This window comes from Ochotona princeps, chromosome 1 (genome assembly GCF_030435755.1).
Source record: "Ochotona princeps isolate mOchPri1 chromosome 1, mOchPri1.hap1, whole genome shotgun sequence".
Taxonomy (NCBI): domain Eukaryota; kingdom Metazoa; phylum Chordata; class Mammalia; order Lagomorpha; family Ochotonidae; genus Ochotona; species Ochotona princeps.
In genome coordinates this window covers 63,411,631-63,432,692 of record NC_080832.1, presented here as the reverse complement: position 1 = coordinate 63,432,692, position 21,062 = coordinate 63,411,631, and the positions used below count along the sequence as shown (strand labels likewise).

Sequence of the window (21,062 nt, the reverse complement as noted above, 5' to 3'; positions counted from 1 at the left end):
CCAGAAGGTGAAATTCAAGTAATGTGGAGAGGCTCTGAAAATGAGCTTAGAACCGCAACTTGGAGGTCAAATATGGTCCTATTGTATTGCATCTCAGCATCAGGTAAAGCACAATGGCTTCTACCACCTGAAAATTGCTCATAGACTGGAATTCTAGACATTAGTTTGTCACTGCCACCTGTGGGGCTTTGTGGGCCCCAGAATCTAATGGAACACTGACAGGCTCCATCCGGGCAAATCTCAGTGCTCAGGGTACTGCTTTTATCATTGCCTCCAACTTTGCAGACAAGAGATTAAGAGACTGAATCATAGAAACAGTCCTTGACTTGGAAAACCCAACACTGAGTATTGTCCTAATGATTTCCATCCCTAGACCAGTGACTGTTGATAGAAACTCTAAATTTGCTCCAAGATCAGGAAGAAAGTGTTGAGATACAGCTGTTGTGACATGTGCACCACAAGCTTCTCGTGTGTCTGTTGTGCATCCCCAGTATGACACAGTGCCTGGTGATTGTGAGACCAAGGTGTCACCCACCAAGAATCTATCTGAGTAGCTGAGAAGCTGCCTGTTTTATCACTTCTGCAGCCTTGGACAGACAAGGAATCACAGGAATCTCTTGGAACTAAGTACCAGGCTGATAAAACTTAAGATGGAGAAGATTCTAACAGTCCCTATTTCCAGACCAGTGCCTGCTGAGACTGTAGACTTTCTTCAGTGTCTAGTGTAGCTTTGTGATCCTCATTGGACATTTTTATATCCCAGACAGCATCAACAGTGACTGATAACATGCAGAAAAAGGAAACACTGCTTAGACTTTCCACAACAAAAAACACAACCACAAATTAAACCAGATAATTAAAACTAATCTTTCATTGTGTAAATGATATTATAATCCAACTAGTATCATGAACTTTCAGGATGTCATGACTTCAGTTAACGAGGAAAATATAGTGTCATAAACCAACTATAAATGACCTCACTCTAGTAAAATCAGCTATTATTAAAAACCTGGGTTGAGTTTTCGACTCCTGAGTTTGAGCTGGTCCTACCCCAGCTTTTGTGACCATTTGGAGAGTGAACCAGTAGATGGAGGATTTATCTACTTTTCTTTCCCTTGCAAAACTATTTTATAGAAACTATGCAGCAAAGGAAAAAAGTTTGTCTATCTTAGCAATTAAACATTTTTAAAATTACATTTATTCAATTTTAGTTTATACACAACATAACATACATAACATAACATGTTATACATAACATCATATCATCTTAAATTAAGGCAAACATGTGGTACTTAACCTTTTGGGATTGGCTCATTTCCCTTAGCATTATGGTTTCCAGTTTGGCCCATTTGGCCACAAAGAACTGCATTTTGTTCTTTTTAATAGCTGAGTAGTATTCCATGGAGTAGATGAACCATAGCTTTCTTATCCAACTAAAATTGAAATGTTAATGAGGTGGTCACAGAAGGTGGTTAAGAACTCGCATTTACTTTTAACATATTGGTTACTCATTCCTATGTCAATTAATTCCATAATGATGTAAATTTTTGCTGATGGTAGTTGGAGCTTTTAATTGATCGGGATGGTACTCTGCTGGCTCTGTCTTCAGACCAGAAAGGGTATACCTAAGAAGCCGTTGAACTTGACTAGACAATAAGATGCTGGAGTCTATGTTTGGTATATGCTTGCCATGGGGGAATCTCAACTGAACTTGATCTGTGGTTATGCAACAAGGTGAAGGAATCCACCATGGTGGGAGGGTTTGGGGAGGGGTGGGGAGAACCCAAGTACCTATGAAACTGTGTCACATAATACAATGTAATTAATGAATTAAAAAAAATTTAAAAATCACATTTATTTATTAGATTTGCAGTCACACAAACATTAGAAAGAGAAGAAATTTCCCATGATCTCTTTTGTATTCTTATTAACAACATATGTTTGTATATTTGTTAGGGTCAGTACTGTAGTGCAGTAGATGAAACCATTGCAGTAGTAGCATCCCACATGGGTAATGGCTTGAGTCTTGTCTGTTGCATTCCCTTTCCAGATCCTTGGTAATGTGCGTGGGAGAGTGGCAAGTGGTGACCCTACTGCTTGAGTCTCTGCACCTACATGTGAGACTTGAAGTAGGCTATTGGCGCCTGCATTTGGCCTAACCCAGTCCTGGCCATTGGAACCATTTCGGGAGTAAACTAGTAGATGGAAGACTCTTATCTCTGTCTCTGTTTCTGTCTCTCTTTCTCTCACTCTGTCTCTCTCTCTCTCTCTCACACACACACACACACACACACACACACTCTTTGTAATTCTGCCTTTCAGTATATCTGTACACACAAATACACATATATTTGTTATAGCAGCAGCATTAACTGAGGTGCCTATTTTAGATTTCCTGAGTTTGTACCTCAAGTGTCTTTTTTTTTCTGTTCAAGCATCTTAGCTAGATTACCACATTATATTTAGTTTTCTTGTATCCTTCAGTTCCTCAAATTTCTATTTTTGATGACTTTGATAGTTTTGATGAGTCCCATTTAGATATTTTATAGATTCTTCTCTATTGGAATTTGTCTTACATTTTCCTCAGGGTATGTATGCTATTTGCCTGTCTAATGATTGTTAACTTTGACCACCTGGCCATGGTAGTATTTTTCAGTTATTTCCACCACAAGGATAGTCCCCAACTCAAGGTTCTCTGACCTTCCACTTGGATGGTACAATATGTAGTCCATGTTTTAGGAGTAAAGAGTATGCTTCGTATCCTTTTTTAAAAAAATTATTTATTTCTATTGAAAAGCCAGATATACAGAGAGGAGGAGACAGAGGGAGATCTTCTGTCCACTGATTTACTCCCCAGGTGGCTGCAATGGCCGGAGTTGAGCTGATCTGAAGCCAGGAGCCAAGAGCTTCTTTTGGGTCTCCCATTCAGTTGCAGGGTCCCAGGGCTTTGGGCCATCTTTGACTGCTTTCCGAAGCCACAAGCAGGGAGCCAGATGGGAAGCAGGGCCACTGGGACACAAACCGGTGTCCATATGGGATTCTAGCGCATGCAAGGTGAAGACTTTAGCCACCAGGCGACTGCACCATGCCACGCTTCATATGCTTTTAAAAAGTTTTAGCTTATTTTCATATAATGCAAAAGCAGAGAAGCAGACAGAAATTTACCCTCTGCTGCTTCACTTTCCACATGTCTACATTCACCAGAGCTGAGCCAAGTTTAAGCCAGAAGCCTAGGACTCAATTCAGGTTTCCCATGTGGATGGTAGGGATCTAAGTATCCGAGCCATCGTGTGCTGCCTTCCAGCCCGTGCATTAGCAGAAAACTGGATCAGAAGTGGAGAAGGTGGAACCAGGAACTCGAATGTGATTTGTGAATGGCCCTCATGGCATCTTAATGAACGTGCCCACCTTTGCTCCTTCTCCTTGAGAAAGGATTATCTACATAAATTATTTGGAATTTTCTGTAAAGATTTATCTTCTTCACTCACTAATTTTTCAATAATTTATATCAGTGTGAACTGTGAATATGAATGTACTCTGTGCTATAGCCTACTACTACTTTATGTATTTTATTGCTCAAATAGTTCCAGCTTTAGTAATTGGGAGCTCTTTCTTAGGTGTCCCTTTGACATACCTATATTGATGTGGAGTTTGTTATGTGTGTACATCCTACTTTCTAGTCCTGCAAAACAAGATGTTCCAGGCTTCCTATGTGTATTGCCTGCCGTAGCCCTAAAATAAGCCATTTCCTAAGGCCTTCAAGTTTCTTCAGCTACAAACCAAGATCTTCAATTTGTTTATAGCATCATAGGCTTCTGTTTAGTAGATGCTATTACAAACTACTTCCAGTGGTTATGAAAATCAACAATATTTCCAGACATTTTCAAATGTCCCTTGGGAGTCAACATAGCCCCAAATGGAAAACTTCTGCATCAAAAACTGCAGTCAGGTAACATGATAGAGAGCAGTGGGAGATTTTTCAAAGCTTTTGAACCTGTTTGTGGATGCTGAGGAAAGATTCATAAAGGAAGCATCCAGAGAAGGCTTATTTAAACTGGGAACTGATTTGTAAATCTCAGTTTTATTGAGTAATTATCAATGAGCCAAAAAAAAGGATAATGTTTTATTCTTGTTATCTCATACTATCCCACAATTTAAGTGTCTTTCCAGATGAAGAAACTAAGGTTCAAAATGGACAAAATAACTTGCTCAGGGTGCCCGAGTTGGTCTCAAAGTACCCTGCTGGCCATGAGTCTGGAGTGTCTGATTGTATTATTCCATGCCATTAAATTTGGCATTCTGGTTTCCTTCTGGACCAACTGCAGTCCTGGGTCAAATATTTGGCACAGGGTTGAGACACAACTTGGGGTACCTTACATCCCATATCAGCGTATCTAGTACAAATCTTGATTCTCCTGCTTCTTATTAATATGCACCTTGGGAAGCAGCAAGTGATGAGACCTGAATAGAGTTAACGTTTCTGGGTTTCAGCCCGGTGCAGCTCTGGCTGCTAGAGGCATTTGGAGAGTAACCCAGTGGGTTTAAGGCCTCTGTCTGTTTCACTGTCTTTCTTTTTTATTATTATTATTGTTTTATTTTTTTAATTCATTGATTACATTGTATTATGTGATACAGTTTCGTTGGAACTGGGAATCACCCCACCCTTCCCCACGCCCTCCCCCCATGTGGAATATTCCACCTTGTTGCATATGCACTGATCAAGTACTGTTGAAATTTCCTCTTTGCAAGCATAAACTAAACATAGAGTCCAACATCTTATAGTCCAGTCTAGTTCCTCAGCTTCTTGGGGAGACCCTGTCCGGACCGAGGGCAGAACCATCAGATTATCAACCCAATCAATGAAAGGCTCCAACATACCCTCAGCAACAATTAACTTCATTGTGTAATTAATAGTTATAGTATTGAGTAACCAATATGTTAAAAACAATTGCAATTTCTTAACCATCTTCTGTGATCACCTCATTGTCAATTCAGTTTTAGTTTATACACAACATATATTCACTGCCTTTCAAATAGGAAAAATTGCTGCCCTACCAGTTCCTCTAGTAAGACTCATTGCTTGGTACACCCACCAAATGCCAGTAATCTTTTCATCACTCTGCCTCATTGTTTTACATGCAGCACTTTAAAAGGCAGTTATGACATTCTCCAACTGATTATTATCAGTAGCATTTTGCCATGGATTAGAGCTGCAAAAGAGAAGGAAGAAAAAAATGTGTTATGTCTATATTGTTAAAATGCCAGAATGTATTGTTACTAGTTTCCACAGATAACTTTAATTATCTGGCTTTTGACAATTTCTTTTTCCCCATGTGATCTTATATGATTAGTCTCCTCCTAGTTCCTTTTATTTAGTATCTTTTGATGATGGTAGTTAAACCTTTTTCGTTACTGAATAAAACAAGGATGAAAATTCCATATAGTTCTTTTTGTTCCTTTCATTTTCCTAAAACTTCTAAATCTACTATTTGCAGTTGATATGAAATTTTAAGACCCTATTGTATTAGAAGTTACTTTCTATTCAAGACTCACTTTTTACCCCTTTTCATTTGCTAAAATTCTGTTCTAATTAGAAAAAGAGATCATAGTTAAATAAAACTGTACCCAGGATAACCCTAATTTCCATATGCAGATTTATCTGCACTGACAGCCATCCCCCCTACACACACACACACATGCACACACACTCATTCTCCTTTCCCTCCTCTCCATCTCCCTATTGCATTGTGTCTGACTGATTATCAGCACCTTCGCTATTTTTCCCTTCTCATTCCCTTTCTGTAAAATATCTAGACAGGAAGGAGCTGGCTGCAGAGGCTGAACAAACAATCTCATATTCTGCCTGCAATGTCATCGTTCCCCCCCCCCATTTTAGGGGGTTGAAGTTGCCCAGGAAAGGATGCAGAGGAGCTGGCAAGGAAGGGGGGAGCTCTCCAAAGGCAGCTGCGGTCAGGCACAGGGACTGCCGCCAGATGTGCTTGCCTTTCTGGGCTTTGATGCAAAAGGGGCAGCAGGAGGAACTATTGGGAGACAAAAGCCCCGGTTTAAATGATCATTTTCTTTATTTAACATGGCAGCAGACACTCTGCGTAGGATCATCATGCCGAGCATAAACTGGACTTTCCCACTTGCCTGGCAGGAGTAAGACAGCTCCTTGTGTGCTAAATGAGCATCCAAGGTAAGACTCACTGTTTCAGATACTTGATGTTTTCCTAATCAGTTAATTTTCTTAAATATATGTTTCAGCCTCAATCACAAACTATATATAGTGGAGACAATCTGTGTTAATATGCATCTAAAGAGCTAAGAAAAAGCAGGGGGTATTAATATATTCAACTCAGTTGGGGAGGCTACTTACTTTCCTAATTTTGTGTATGCTGTTTGATTTTTTAGGAAAAATACTTGGTTTAAGAATAATCTAGTATCATCATTATCCACAACTGGTGATATTAGTGATGTCCAGACTCGTAAAAAAACTTTGTGAAAAGGTAGTAAGCTACAGATGCATGTGCTGTATTTTTAGTTCACATAGAAATATTAGAACGCCTATTAAAATGATAGGGTGGTTTTTTAAGCAGAGAACGAATGAATGCTGCATAATTAAGTGCAGCATTTAATTTGGCTGTTGTGAAGCAAAAGAATAAGGTAATAATTTTTATTGTACTAATCAGTCTCAAGATGTTCTCTGTGTTAATTGGGTTAAAAAAATTGCAGTACTTATTAGAAATTCTAATTTCACAATGCAGCACTGACAATAAGCTCAGCCAGTGAATTATTCACATCTTTAATTTGCTCACTTAATGACAGTGTTCTGTAATCAGAGTGCAGAGACTGCTGCCTATGCATTATGTATGATGCTCAGGACTTAAATGCAGGACATTATGAAGCTCTCAGTGGTTCAGTAATTAGTTTTCCACAAGACAGGATTTAGATATTCACAGATAAAAGTCCACAGTTGGATAATGCTAAGGTTGTAACACAAAATAACAAAGGAAAGGAAGCTCAAAGTTTAGACTGAAACTTTGTTTCTAGGGCCTTGTCCACCCTGGAAACAGGATCTTGCCACCTGAAATAGTTGCTTAGCTCTGATAGCATGTTTGAAAACTGTTTTTGAACAAAGTTGTAGCATGCAAGGCATTTGAACAATTTTAGTGGACCAGAGGGGGAAAGATAAAACCTTTTTAATTAGTGTTCACCGAAGCCCTGCAATATATCCTCTTAACAAGTCTATAGTATGCATAGCAGGCATTCTCAGTGTGCTTTGTGACTTAGTGCAAATGCAAATTAGGTTACAATAGTGTTTGGATGTAATTGTGTTTATAAAAGGGTTACATGCCCAAATGGAGATTGAGCTTACTTGTGGTGTTGTTCCAGTTGCTTCTGAGGGAAGGTTTGAAAATCAAATGAGATTTTAAGTTAATCTGGACATGAAAAGAGGTACATATGAATTGTCACCTTTGTATTAATCATGGTAAGTTTGTTCTGTTAAACTATATAACACTAGTGGACTACCCTAAATTGTTGCCTGTACTTTAAAAATGTGTACTGTGAAAAATCATTTCATAGCATTATTTCCAAAGTTTAATGACTAATTTGAAATCATTGAAGTGATCCTAAAAAACAATAAAGTTGATTTCTAACTTTTAAAACTGGAAAGAAACTTAAACAAAATTTAAAAATAGGTTTTCATAAATGTTTAGGAAGGCATTGCCCATTGCCTTTGTGATGACACACAGCACTTTTTACAAAAAATAAAAAACAAACAAAAAGCTTGGTTGAGGGAAGAATTAAAATAAACAGATATCTGGTCTTGATTTTGAACCTGATCTTCCTCAGGTTCCATAGATGAATCATTTGTAGTGGTAAGGTGCTGGTAGTGCCAGGGTTAGTTTTTGTTTGTTTGTTTGTTTTAAGAATTGGTTGGGAATTAGGAAAGTTTAGTTCTACTCCCACTTCTGTCACAGAACAACTGTGGAGTTAACATTGAATATAAGATATTTTTATGAGGTCAGAGAAATGAAAAATTTAGAAAAAATTAAACTAGACATAAATAAGGAAGTTGTTTTAAGGGTTATCATGAAACTAAATGCATTTCTTTGAAACCATATTGTTCATTATGGCAGAAATTTTATTTGGATTTGTAACATTTTGTTGAATAAAAATGTCAATACATTCTCAATTAACTTAATTTTAATATAACTAAATGAAAAGCCACAAAATAAAATGTCCTTTTTAGATATTTAGGAGAGAATAGAAACATTTTAAAGTTTCATGAGCTGAACATCAACTGGATGTTAACACATCAAAAGAGTAGTAGCGATGGTGCTTCAGATAGAGTCTAACTCTAACACTGCCTTCTATTACTTTGCTGACATTTACGTGTTATTCCGCTCCTAATTTACTCTTTCAATAACTTTTGAACATTTATAAATGTTAGTTTAAGAGGCAATGTCCTGTCATCCAAAAGCGAAAGTGAAGGCAAAAGAAGTAACTTGGTTATTACCACACAGTTAGTGATGGTAGGGTTGCAAGGAATCCACATTAGACTCACCATTCTCAACCCCTAGATTACATTTTAATTTCTCAAGATCCCATGATAAGAGCTGAGATAACGAAATTGTGTGAGATACCTGCTCATAAACTGCTTACAGTAGTAATACTTGTATTTTTCCCACTGTGCTCTGGTGTAGATAAGACTCTTATTTCTTCCAGGACTACAGTATAACAGTGTTGGCATTAACTGAAGCTAGGCTTAGGTAATCCCCAACTATTGTTGTGGACTTTGAATCACCCAGGAATCTAGTTAAAATGCCGATTCTGTTTCAGTAGATCTGAAGTATCAAGCTTTTCTAACAAGTTCCCCAGTAATTCTATGTTGTGGTTTTGGGTGGTCTCCTGTTAATCAGTTCTAGAATTATTTTTGTTTTTGGGTGTTTCTAAGGCAGGCCCAGGACATCCAATTCTTTACCAAGCCTTTGTCTTCCTTCAATTCTGCTATTGATTTCATCCAGATGGATCTCCCACCTTGGTTTCCTACCTCTGCCTTCTGAAGTCATGACTTCAAAGCTGCATAGCTCTGATTCTGGCTTCCTGCTTCTCTGGCTTAGACCTTTTCTAATGGGTCTGATTCCACACTCAGTTATGAGCAGTTGCCTTTATCTGTCTCTTGTTACATCAGCCTGGTTGAAAACATTTATTCCGTTTTTTTGCATCAGAATCATCTATGAAGTTTGTTAAACATTTGCAAAGGCCTTTCAACCCCACTCCTATAGATTCTGATTCTGGGTAGGACTTAGAAAAAAATTTTTTTAAACCAAGTTTCATATTAGATTGTAATGGGAAGCATGCATTGAGCTAGTTTTAGGAAGGCTTTACTGAGTGGCATTTGAATTTGATAGACAATGAATGAATAGGTCTTTTTTCCCCCTCTCCTTCTTCAAGACAAAGCAATAGCATATTTAAAGACAAACAGAAAAAAAAAACAGAAGGAAAACAAAAAAAGTATCTTAAAGATTCAACATCTATTTTGACGAAAGAATTCTTTTACTACATTTTAAAGTAGGAGTAGAAGAATTAATTATACTTATAAAAGAAAATGAAGCTTTACTTTTAGGGTATTATCAGCTAAACTGGAGTTTATACTCTGTCCTACAAGCCAGGAGAATCAACAGAGAAAAGATGGAAAGCAAGCCAATCAGATGTCTGATCTTGGCATTGAGGCACATGAATTTAGTAGGACAAGACCTGTCAAGGTACAAGTGGTAAGAGAGTTAAAGCAAGAACGGAAGTTTTTTTTCTTTAATCATGTTACATACCTGGGCTTTCCTCTCTTTCAGCTGCTGCTGATGTCCTTTTTAACATTTACATTCTCTAGTAAGTGTGGAATTTAGAATTAATTTATAAAATGAGAGTTCAGGGAGCCCCAAGCTTTTATAAGACATCACTAGTTCTTCTCCTATTTTATTCCATACTGCTGAAATAGATAGCTCTAGTTCTTCCCTCAAGAGCTGCTTAGAGCTTCTAAGTAATTATTTGGATCAAAATTTAAAGTGGCCTAAAGAAACTTGAAATTAATTAATGACCAGCAATGAAGTGTAATTGGTTTGGAGAATTGTGTCAATGAATACCTTGCTTTTCCTTCAGCTGTTGTGGAAACCTTTATCTTAGCCTTTTCTGGCTTAATATTTTGAGGTCCTGACTTGGAATTTGTTCTTTTTACAATAAAACTGAAGTTTGCCCTTTTTAAAACTCCAGTTTAGTTTGATTGCTTCACTAGCTTTCATTCATTCACCTCTACATGGAAAGTTTCTGACAGTTACATATATTGCATTGCAGAATATATTTTGGAGCTAATAAAGCTCACTCTCAACTGTGCCTACACATTTTACCAGTTTTTGACTTAGTCTAATTTCTCCTGATTTGCACCACGGTATCTTTTTGGTTTTAGCTGTAGTGTTTTTCCTGACTCTGGACTACTATGTAAACCAAAAGATGCCTGTTCCCCACAAAGGGTTCGACTTCAAGACTGCCAGAGTTTGTGAAGTTACTGCCCTCTTTAAATTGGAAAAGGGACTCAGAAAATATGAGTATGTATCTTCAGATGGAGAGATGATTCTAGATTATCTGCTTGGACCCAATGTAATCACAGTGGGCTTGGTAAAAAAAAAAAAAAGGCAGGGAAGTCAGAGAAAGAGAGTAGGAGGTTCTGTCAGAGTTGAAGACATGGAGATGGACTGTGAGCCAGGTTATGCAAACATCCTCTTGAAGCTCTAGGAGGAAACAGTCATGTCAGCATTTTGACTTATTCTACTGAGATTAATTTTTCGCTCTTTACATCCAGGAATGGAAGACACTCAGTATTACATTCAGCCACAAAGAGTGTATTCATTTGTCGTAGCAGCTAGATTACTAGTAGTTTAAAATATATCTGACTTATGCATTTATAGCATTTGCATGGTTATGTTTCATTAAATACTTGTCAATACTTAAGGAAAAGATTCTGTGAGGATTAAAGAAGACCATCGTGTTTGGTTAAAAAAGCCAGGCCCCGAAAAGATGAGTGTCTTATGTTTTCTCAGATATGTGATGGCTAATATAGAATATACAAAAATGTATAGTATGGGCCTGGCCCAGTAGCCTAGCGTCTAAAGTCCTTGCCTTGAAAGTGCCGGGATCCCAAATGGGCACCAGTTCTAATCCCAGTAGTCCTGCTTCCCATCCAGCTCCCTGCTTGTGGCCTGGGAAAGCAGTCAGTCGAGAATAGCCAAAGCCTTGGGACCTTGCACCTATGTGGGAGACCCAGAAGTGGCTCTGGGCTCCTGACTTCGGATTGGGGTAGCTTCAGCCATTGTGGCCGCTTGGGGAGAATATCAGCACATGGAAGATCTTCCCCTCTTCTCCTCCTCGCTGTATATCTGACTTTCTAAAAACAACAACAACAACAACAACAACAAAAACCCAAATCTAAAAAAAAATGTATAAGAATGAGGGTAGCCTAGTGGCTGAAGTTCTCACCTTCAACACGCCTGGGATCCCATTTGGGCGTCAGTTCATGACCTGGTGGTCTGATTCTCATCCAGCTCCCTGCTTGTGGCCTGGTAAAGCAGTCGAGAACAGCCCAAAGTCTTGCAACCCAGAGCTTGCATGGGAGACCTGGAAGAGGATCTGGGCACTTGGATTTGGATCAGCATAAATCTAGCTGTTGCAGCCACCTGGGGTGTGAATCATCGGATTGAAGATCTTTCTCTCTGTCTCTCCTCGCTGTATACATGACTTTCCAATGAAAATAAAGTAAATCTTAAAAAAAATTAAAAAATGTACAAGAATTAAATGGCCACTTTGGGATATATTTGTCATTTTTAGCTGATATTTAAACTCCAGGAAAAAAGGCGGTTTTCCTATTTTTTACTTGTTGAATATTATGAATAGTGTTAAATTAAGTCTGTGAATATGGAGTTAATTAAAGTGAATTAAAGTGAGATCTGCAAAAATTGATGGAGAGAAGTCCAGGAGGGAGGGACTGAGGGGGAACAGGGGAGTGAGTGAAGCATGGTCATCTTAAAACTGTACCTATGGAGTGAACAAAATTTGTTCTCGGACCTGGCAAGATAGTCTAGAGGTTAATCCTTGCCTTGCATGCGCTGAGATCCCGTATGGGTTCCAGTTCCTATCTTGGCTGCTCCACTTCCCATCAAGCTCCCTGCTTGTGGCCTGGGAAACCTGTAGATGATAGCCTAAAGCTCTTGGCTCCTGGCTTAGAAACAGCTCAGTTCCAGTCATTGCAGTCACTTGGGGAGTAAACTGGTGGATGAAAGATCTTTTTCTCTGTGTCTCCTCTCTGTATATCTACATTTCCAATTTAAAAAAAAACAAATCTTTTTAAAAAAATTTGTTTTCTTCATATTAATCAAGTAAAAAAAGGTCTATCAATTAGAAAAGAAATAACTTAAAAAGAATAACTTCCAGTGATTATTCTTGGCCTTTTTACATTACTTTGTTCGCATTAAAATCCTCTCTATTTACTGATCATTTATATAAACAATAATATACTCTGATTTGCCATAAGTTGCAAATTTATGCATAAATATTTAAATGTTATATATACTGATATCCATTGAGGGCTGCTTTTTTAAAAGAGCATAAGACATACTTCTGTGTTTTATTACAAGTTGTTTGTTTTAGCAGGAGGATAAACCCAAAGTCTGTCTCTTAGTTACTTCAATATTAGTGGCTTTTAAAAATACAACTAGGTTTGGGCCTGGCATAGTAGCTAAGTGACTAAAGCTCTTGTCTTATATGGACTGGGATCCTGTATGGGCACTGGTTCATATCCTGGCTGCTCCACTTATTTCCAGCTGCTACTTGTGGCCTGGGAAAACAGTTGAGGATGCCCCAAAGCCTTGGGACCCTGCACCCACATGGGAGACCTGAAAGAAACTCCTGTCTGCTGGCTTCAGATTGGCTCAACTCCAGCCATTGTGGCTGCTTGGGGGAGTGAATCAGCAGACAGAATTTCTTTCTCTCTGTATCGCCTTCTCTCTGTAAATCTGACTTTCCAATAAGAAAAAATGAAAAAAAAAAGTCTTAAAAAAGAAAGCAATTGTGCTAACGGTTTTCAAAGTTCATTTAGAATAAGAACGTATCTGTGCTTAAGATGTATGTTATTCTAGGTAATGCTGCCACTTGAACAATACCTGTTGGGTGTGAAGGTTAACACAGAAGTCAACAAAATGATGTTGACTTGTAATTTGAATGAGGTATGGTGAAAAAGGATCTGTTCTAAGCTTTTGTTCTGGTGCCTTTTGTTCAAGCATAGAATCGTGGAATGTATGTGCTTCAAATTCATTGTGGATGACTCTACAACATGATTATGAAGACAAGACAATTAAATCAGATTGAGAGCAAATGACTTAAATTAGTCTTTTAAAGATGAGAAGAGATGAAATAACTTGGGCAACATAATACTTAGTAAATGGGAATCCTTTTACCTCTTATTAAATTAAATGCTATTTATTTAAATGCAAAGTCTTTCTGAATTATGAAGTTTTTTTTCACAATATGCATTTCCATGAACTTTTGGGAACTTCCCACACTTCTTTCCATTTTTGTCTAATGACTCTATTAATCTTATTTGTATGAGGTTAAATATATAGTCTAGAATGTGAGATCTTTCTCTTTTTTCTTTCTTTTTTTTTTTTAAAGATCTATTTATTTTTATTACAAAGTTAGATATACAGAGAGGAGGAGAGACAGAGAGGAAAATCTTCCGTCCGATGATTCACTCCCCAAGTGAGGCGCAACAGCCGGTGTGCACCGATCCGAAGCCAGGAACCAGGAACCTCTTCCAGGTCTCCCACGTGGGTGCAGGAAACCAAAGCACTGGGCCGTCCTCGACTGCTCTCCCAGGCCACAAGCAGGGAGCTGGATGGGAAGTGGAGCAGCTGGGATTAGAACCGGCGCCCATATGGGATCCCAGGGCTTTCAAGGCGAGGACTTTAGCCGCTAGGCCACCATGCAGGGCCCTTTCTCTTTTTTTTTCAAAGATTTTTTTGAAAATCTTTGAAAGCAGAGTTACAGAAAGAGAGGAGATGACACAGAGAGACATCTTCCATCCGTCAGTTCTATCCCCAACTGGCCTGGGCAACTAAAGCTGGTGGCGCTGAACTCCATCTGCATCTCCCATGTGGGTTGGTTAGGCCTAAGTATTGTGTTTTCAAATGCATTAATTGTGAATGGGACTGGAAGTGGAGCAGTGTGTCCTGAAGTGTAGCTCCATTGTCATGCTGACATAGCAGGTGAAGGCTTAACTTACTGCAAAGTCCCCAAACATGAAATCTCATATCTCTTATTGTAAAATACTGTCTGCAAGACTTGGGATTACTTAAGATAGTTTTTCCTAAAGTGTTTAGCAAAATGTATTATATAAAGTACATGTTTTTATAAAATATTAGATGACAATCATATATATATATCATGGTATTTTGATATTTATAGATATCAGAATACTTAGGATTTCATAAGTAGGTTGCTGTTTTAATTGTAATATTTCACTTATGACTTTGTGATTGTTAGTATTAATCAATATTGTTCATATAATGACTACATTCAGGAACAGAAATTTGATCATGAATTTTACCAAACATTGTCTGAGTTACTTACTTATTAAGATTTATTTATTTGAAAGGCAGCATTATGAGGAGGGACTGAAGAAAAGGAGAGAGAGCAAGAGAGAGACAAGTAGGGAGAATTCTATCCACTGGTTCACTGCACAAATGGTTTGCCATGGTTGGTTTTGATTAAGCTGATCTATGTGGATGCAGGGTACCAAAGCACTTGGACCATATTCTACTGCCTTACCAGGCACATTAACAGGGAACTAGATTGAAAGTATACCAACTGCGATGAGAACTGGTGACAATATCAGATACTGGTGTCATAGGCCGTGGTATAACTTGCTGTGACATAACATGGGCCTCTCATAAGCCTAACTTTTTAAAACAATTTTTTCCAACAAACCTGGTGGGCCGAAATGTTGAGTTTACTCTTTTTCACGTCTTGGTCCTTAGTAAGTTGATTTTTTAAAAAAAAAATAACAGCATCTGTTTTTTTCTCTAAGCCCAGTTGTCAGACTCCTTTGGTATAGCTGCTTTCCTCACAGCAGTGTTACTACAGACAGTTCCAAACCACTTTACCTTCACCTCCATGGCTGTTTCTAGACAAACCATTGAACTCTTCACAAAAAGCCTTCTCCTTCCATTGTACAACATTCCCAGGACCTAAGCTTTGCTTTTAGGTTGTCTTTCTGTTTATGGGAAAACAGAGGTGCTGAGAGGGCGATTGTGTCCAAAACTCATTTAAGATATCCTTTATATAACACCCAACTTATTTGCATTTTCTTGCTGGGGAAGAAAGAGAACAAAAATAACATCAATAACAGCATTTTAGAACTTTACATCCTTATAGTGATTTAGAAATTTCCCTTTCCAGTCCTAGCCCATGTGTATTACGGTGTCTTGAAGACTAATGTGGTAATGATGGCAGTAATATTTGTTAAAGAAAAGCCCCACTATATGGCAGGCACTGTGCTAAGTGCTTCAAATACAGTATCTCATTTCATCCTCACAGCAATTCTATGAAGTAGAAATTATTATCCTCATTTTAAAAATGAGAGAATGAGGCTTACAGAGATTAAATAGCTTGCCCAAGGTTACTGCTGCTTAAACCAAAGCAATCTAACTGCAAATTTCTGTCACCTAACCACTCTGCTCTGCTGCTTGTGCTGTACCTAAGGCGCTTGTTTTCCGTGGAGTTTCTTCCCTGGACTAAGCAGTTGCACCGAAATGACTTCTGAACTAGAACTGTGTTAATAAGAGGCAGTGCTGCTGACCAACCTCTTCAAACTTCTATGGGTCTGAAAATCATTTGTATTGTTATCTCAAATAAAGAGTCTTATATAATTTTTGCAATATTCATAGTAGCTGAATTACTATAAATGTAAAATGAGTTATAATTGCTTCCTGGGCAAATCCATAAAACTTAGAATCATTAATGCATGTCTTGGTTCATTATTTTTCAACGTATTTTTATATAAAATTAGCTTTTATAACACCAGCTTCATTAACAAAACTATGTGGTGCCATATATCTGTAATTCAAACAATTGTGGGATAGAACAGAAAACATCTTTATTTTTATTTCTTTTTCTGCTTGAATTTTCTTCAGTGACTCTAGCTTGCTAGTACTGGATCAAAATATGGGTGGCATGATTTTTTCTGTTCTCTTGTAGGATTTATCAGTGTTTAAAAATTACATGAATATTCTCAGTATAATTATAAAAACTGTTCATTCACATCTGTTGACAAACAAATTCTTCATTGAGGATTACAGTTCTTTAAACCAGTTAAAGTTTTTTGCAGGTAGAACACCAGATAGGGAATTTGTCCTTTCTTCCTTTTTTTTAAGATTTATTTATTTTTATTGCAAAGTCAGATAAACAGAGAGAAAGAGAGGAAGATCTTCCGTCCACTGATTCGCTCCCCAAGTGACCGCAATGGCTGGTGCTGCACTGATCCAAAGTCAGGAGCCAGGAACTTCCTCCAGGTTTCCCACACAGGTGCAAGGTCCCAAGGCTTTGGGCCATCTTTGACTACTTTCCAGGCCACAAGCAGGGAGCTGGATGGGAAGCTGGGCTGCCAGGATTAGAACTGGCACCCATGTGGGATCCAGGTGCGTTCAAGGCAAGAAATTTAGCCACTAGGCCATGGTGCTGAGCCTGTGGCCTTTCTTTTTAGGTCTCTATTTTAGGGATTCCTAAAATATGCTCCTTTGACATAGCACCATTAACAGGGGAGTTATTGGAAAAGCCAGTTCTTGGGCCGCCCATACATAGTGAATCAAAAATTCTGGAAATGAGACAGGAAAGTGTTTTAATCAGAGTTCAGCTGACACTTTCACATTAAAGTTGGAAAACCACTGCCCTGACACTTGTCCCTCCTCGGTCTTGGTTATTTTGGTTTCTGTGGTCAACGTCAAAGGGGTTGTAAGGGCTCAGATAAGTTATTTCTCTGATACTAATGTTAAATGGCTTCTTGTTGTAGAGCTGGGACTAATTTAAAGTTGATGCTTTCTTTGGTGACTGCTTTTCCAGAGGTCTTGCTTAAAGTATGCAGTATTTTCACTTTCATTTTCTGCTCTTCATGCACCACAAAAATCCCCCTGGCTGTTGGGATTCTATTGCTCTCTCAATATTGAATCAGAATAATTCCAGGAATGATTTTATATCATGTGGTTTACAGGGTATAAAATTGTAAAATATGTAAATGAATCTATTCGCTTGTGAGCCAGAATGTGTCTTGATCCTACCATTTTCAAAGTATAAAGAAATGTATAGATTTGTATGAATCTTGCCTGATAGTTTCTTGAGATCTAAAAGTACAAGGAGTATATCATAGAACCAGACTAGGATAGATTCACCTGATTATCATCTACTGGACTGAACTCCTCTTGTATGCTATGTTGCTTTATTGTATTCCCACTTATTATTATTGCAATCACTGCTAAAATGGCCAGATCTAGACAGACCTTACCTAGCTTCATGTAGTTGTACCCTGACAATTCCTTAGCCTGTTCTGGTCACTTGCTGTTTCCTGCCTTGAGCTGCTCTCATTGCTGGTCTGCTGAGTGAAACAGAAGAACAGAGTACAAAGGAGGTAATGCCCAAGAGGTATTTCTTGGATAAGAAAGAATGGTCCTGATTGGTATGTGCTTTCTTCTTCCCTTAGAGGTGTGAAACATATGCACATATTTCTTGCTAGAACATAGAACAGAATTGAGTATTTATGGCCCATAGAGGTTTTCAACTAGGTAATACAGCTTAATATTGACTTGCCTTCCTTCACTCATTTCTCACCCCTCTCAACCTATTCCCTGATAGTTTCCACACAAATTACTTGTTTGCATGCCTTTTCCTTGGGCTTTCAGAGGAACCCAGGCAAATATATATATATATATATATATATATATAACAATATTAACCTTTCTCAGATACTATAATTTAAAGATGATTGCATGTGGCTGATGCCATTGATGTATTAGGTTAAATCTTTGCCTGTTGTGTTGGCATGCCATATGGGCCCAGGTTTGTGTCCTGGTTGCTCAATTTCTAATCCAGTTCTCAGATAATGTGCCTGGGAAATCAGCGAAACATAGTCCAAGTCCTTGGACCTCTGCACCCATGTGGGAGACCCAGAAGAAACTCCATGCTCCTGGCTTCAGACTGCTCAAACTCCAATCATTGCTGTCATTTGGGGAGTAAACCAGTGGATGGAAGAGTTCTTTCTCCATAAATCTACCTTTCAAACAAAATAAATAAATCTTTAAAAGATAAAGCAAGATGATCCCAGTGATTCAAGGAAAGTTCATAGAAAATTGTGGATATCTACAGACAGAATTTTTAGTTTTATTGATTTCAACTGTATAGCTTGACACCAAGAATTGATATTCATTGTAGTGATTCATGAATATGAGTAGCAGCAGCTGAAACGACACCAAATTTCCTTAATTTCTGGAGGTGAGGAGAGTGGAATGGATATCTTCTCTTCAGAGATCCTTTTGGCTTTTGATAAATATTTTAGGATTTTGATGATTATTGCTCACTCTTCTATTTTTGGGAGGATGGTTCTCAGGAAAGTATCAAAAAGCCCATGACACACCTGTGGCTCACAATTGGCTTAATTTGAAAGAAGAGTTTTCTTGCATTGATTCCAGCATCATCTTCACTTGGCTTTCTGCCTTAAATGCATTGGCCCTCTCAGCCTTGGAAACTGTCATAGTCCTATTGAGGCTCTTTAAAATTATGGATGGACTAACTACATCAAGCTGACTAACATACCTTTTGGAAAATACAGGTTTCTGAGTCCTATTTCTGGATATTTAGATTGGAGCTGGGGCTTGTTTGGGCCTGTGAGAGTTGATTGTGTTCCTTGCTTCCTAACTCACTGTTTTGAATGACATCACATGAGCAGCTAGAAAATGCTGCCATTTAGAGATTTTTTTCCGCCATGAGAGCTGGTTATAGAACATTTATTAGCATCTCACTGGACTGGAGCCATGGATTCAGGGATAGAATCTGCTTTTTATTAGGTTTTTAATGTTTATATATCTGATTTGGGTTGAGCTGTTCATCTGATAATATTATTAGTCATCTACTTTTTTGGCAAATACAAATTTAAGTGTCTGTTACCTTACTTATTTGAAATACTGCTAGTGAAATTACTTTAGTAAAAGTATCTATTTGAATTGTACTACAGCAACTAATGTAAATGGCCTCTTTTTAAAAAACCAGTTCATCTAATTTAACTTCCTCTGTTACTGTTTTATAAAAGTAGACTATCTGGTTCAGTTTAATCACAGTTGCTAAGATAGCTGTTTTTTTTTTTTTAATTAAAAAAATTTTTTTAGTGTTGTAGGTATAGGGGTTTTACCTTCTCTCTCTGCTTCCTGCCTCACCATGTCACCTACCCCCATTTTTTCTCTATTATTTACTATCTACATTATATCCTATTATCACATTAATATAATCCCTTAGTATCAGTTACAAGATTAACTTTCTGCTATTTAAATGTATCATGAACATCTAATATCATGTTGTATGGACATATTTATATGTTTTTTTTTTTTTTTAAGATTCATTTGTTTTTATTGGGAAGTCAGATATACAGAGAGGAGGAGAGACAGAGAGGAAGATCTTTCATCTGATGATTCACTCCCCAAGTGAATGCAATGGTGGGAGCTGATCCAAAGCCAGGTGCCTGGAGCTTCTTACATGTCTCCCAAGCAGGTACAGGGTCTCAAAGCTTTGGGCTGTCCTCCTCTGCTTTCCCAGGCCACAAACAGGAAGCTGGATGAGAAGCAGAGCCACCAGGCCTTGATCTGTTGCCCATATGGGATCCCAGGCATGTGCAAGGTAGGGACCTTAGCTACTAGGCTACTGTGCCAGGCCGTATTTACATGTTTCAAACTGAGAGTTCTTTTATTTGGGAGTAGAGATGTATAGTATAACTTCCCAGTGTGCCAGTCTCTGTTATACCGTTTATCTGTAAGAGTATATGTTTATATGTGATTACCAACTATTAATTTTGTTATTTGCCTAAATGCTGTCTTATATCAGACAGAACCCTATATTTATAGCAATGCAGTTCATAATAGTGAAAACAGTGAAGCAAACTAGATGTCTATTAACATGAGTTAATAAAACTGCGGTGCATCTACTCTTTGGAATAGTACTCAGCCATAAGAAGAATGAAATCCTACCATTTGCAACAAGATTCTTAGTGAAATAAGCCAATCTCAAAAGGACAAATACCACATATTCTCTCTGCTATAAAGTACTTGTGTTAATAGAAACTTGGACCATGGTTAGCTTCCAAAATGCTCTATTTTAACCAAATAGCTACCATGGCAAGATTGCATCTGGTATTTGGAAATGAGAGAGATGGTCCATTAGATGGGAATTCTCATTTCTTTTCCCTATAGGTATCTGTATTATTAAACATTATTAGAGGAGCTGGCACAGTGGCACAGCAAGTTAATTCTTTGCCCATCCCATATGGATGTCTGTTCATGACCCAGCTGCTCCAGTTCCAATTGAGCTCTCTGCTGATGGCCTGGAAAGGCAGTAGAGGATGGCCCAGGTCCTTGGGACACTACACCCATGGGGGAGACTCAGAGGAAGTGCCTGGATGCCAGCTTTAGATCTGGTCAGTTCTCACCTCTGTAGTCATTTGTAGAGTGAACCAGTGGAAGGAACAGTTTATTTGTCATTTTCTGTTTGTAAAATCTGCCTCTCAAATAAAAAAAAAATCTTAAAATAATTTTTAGTCATTACGTAGATGAATTTGGAGAGTTTAGTACTTCTTTACAAAGGGAAAATAATTCTGAATTCCATGCCTATATTTTTGTAATTAGAAAGAGCATTTAACTTTCAGCATGCCATTTTAAATAGAGTTGAAAAGATAAATTTTAAAAAGCAAAACTTTAATTTGA

At 38.0% G+C, this 21,062-nt stretch overlaps 1 protein-coding gene across 1 annotated transcript in view; it reads left to right on the top strand.

Annotated features, from left to right (window-relative positions):
• The window catches only part of LOC101530015 (FUN14 domain-containing protein 1-like), a 338,383-nt gene that overhangs the window by 19,944 nt on the left and 297,377 nt on the right, over window positions 1–21,062 (top strand). The window contains exon 2 of the transcript XR_009244949.1: window positions 6,099–6,199. The gene's annotated coding sequence lies outside the window, so the exon portion shown is untranslated. The remainder of the gene's footprint in view (window positions 1–6,098; window positions 6,200–21,062) is intronic.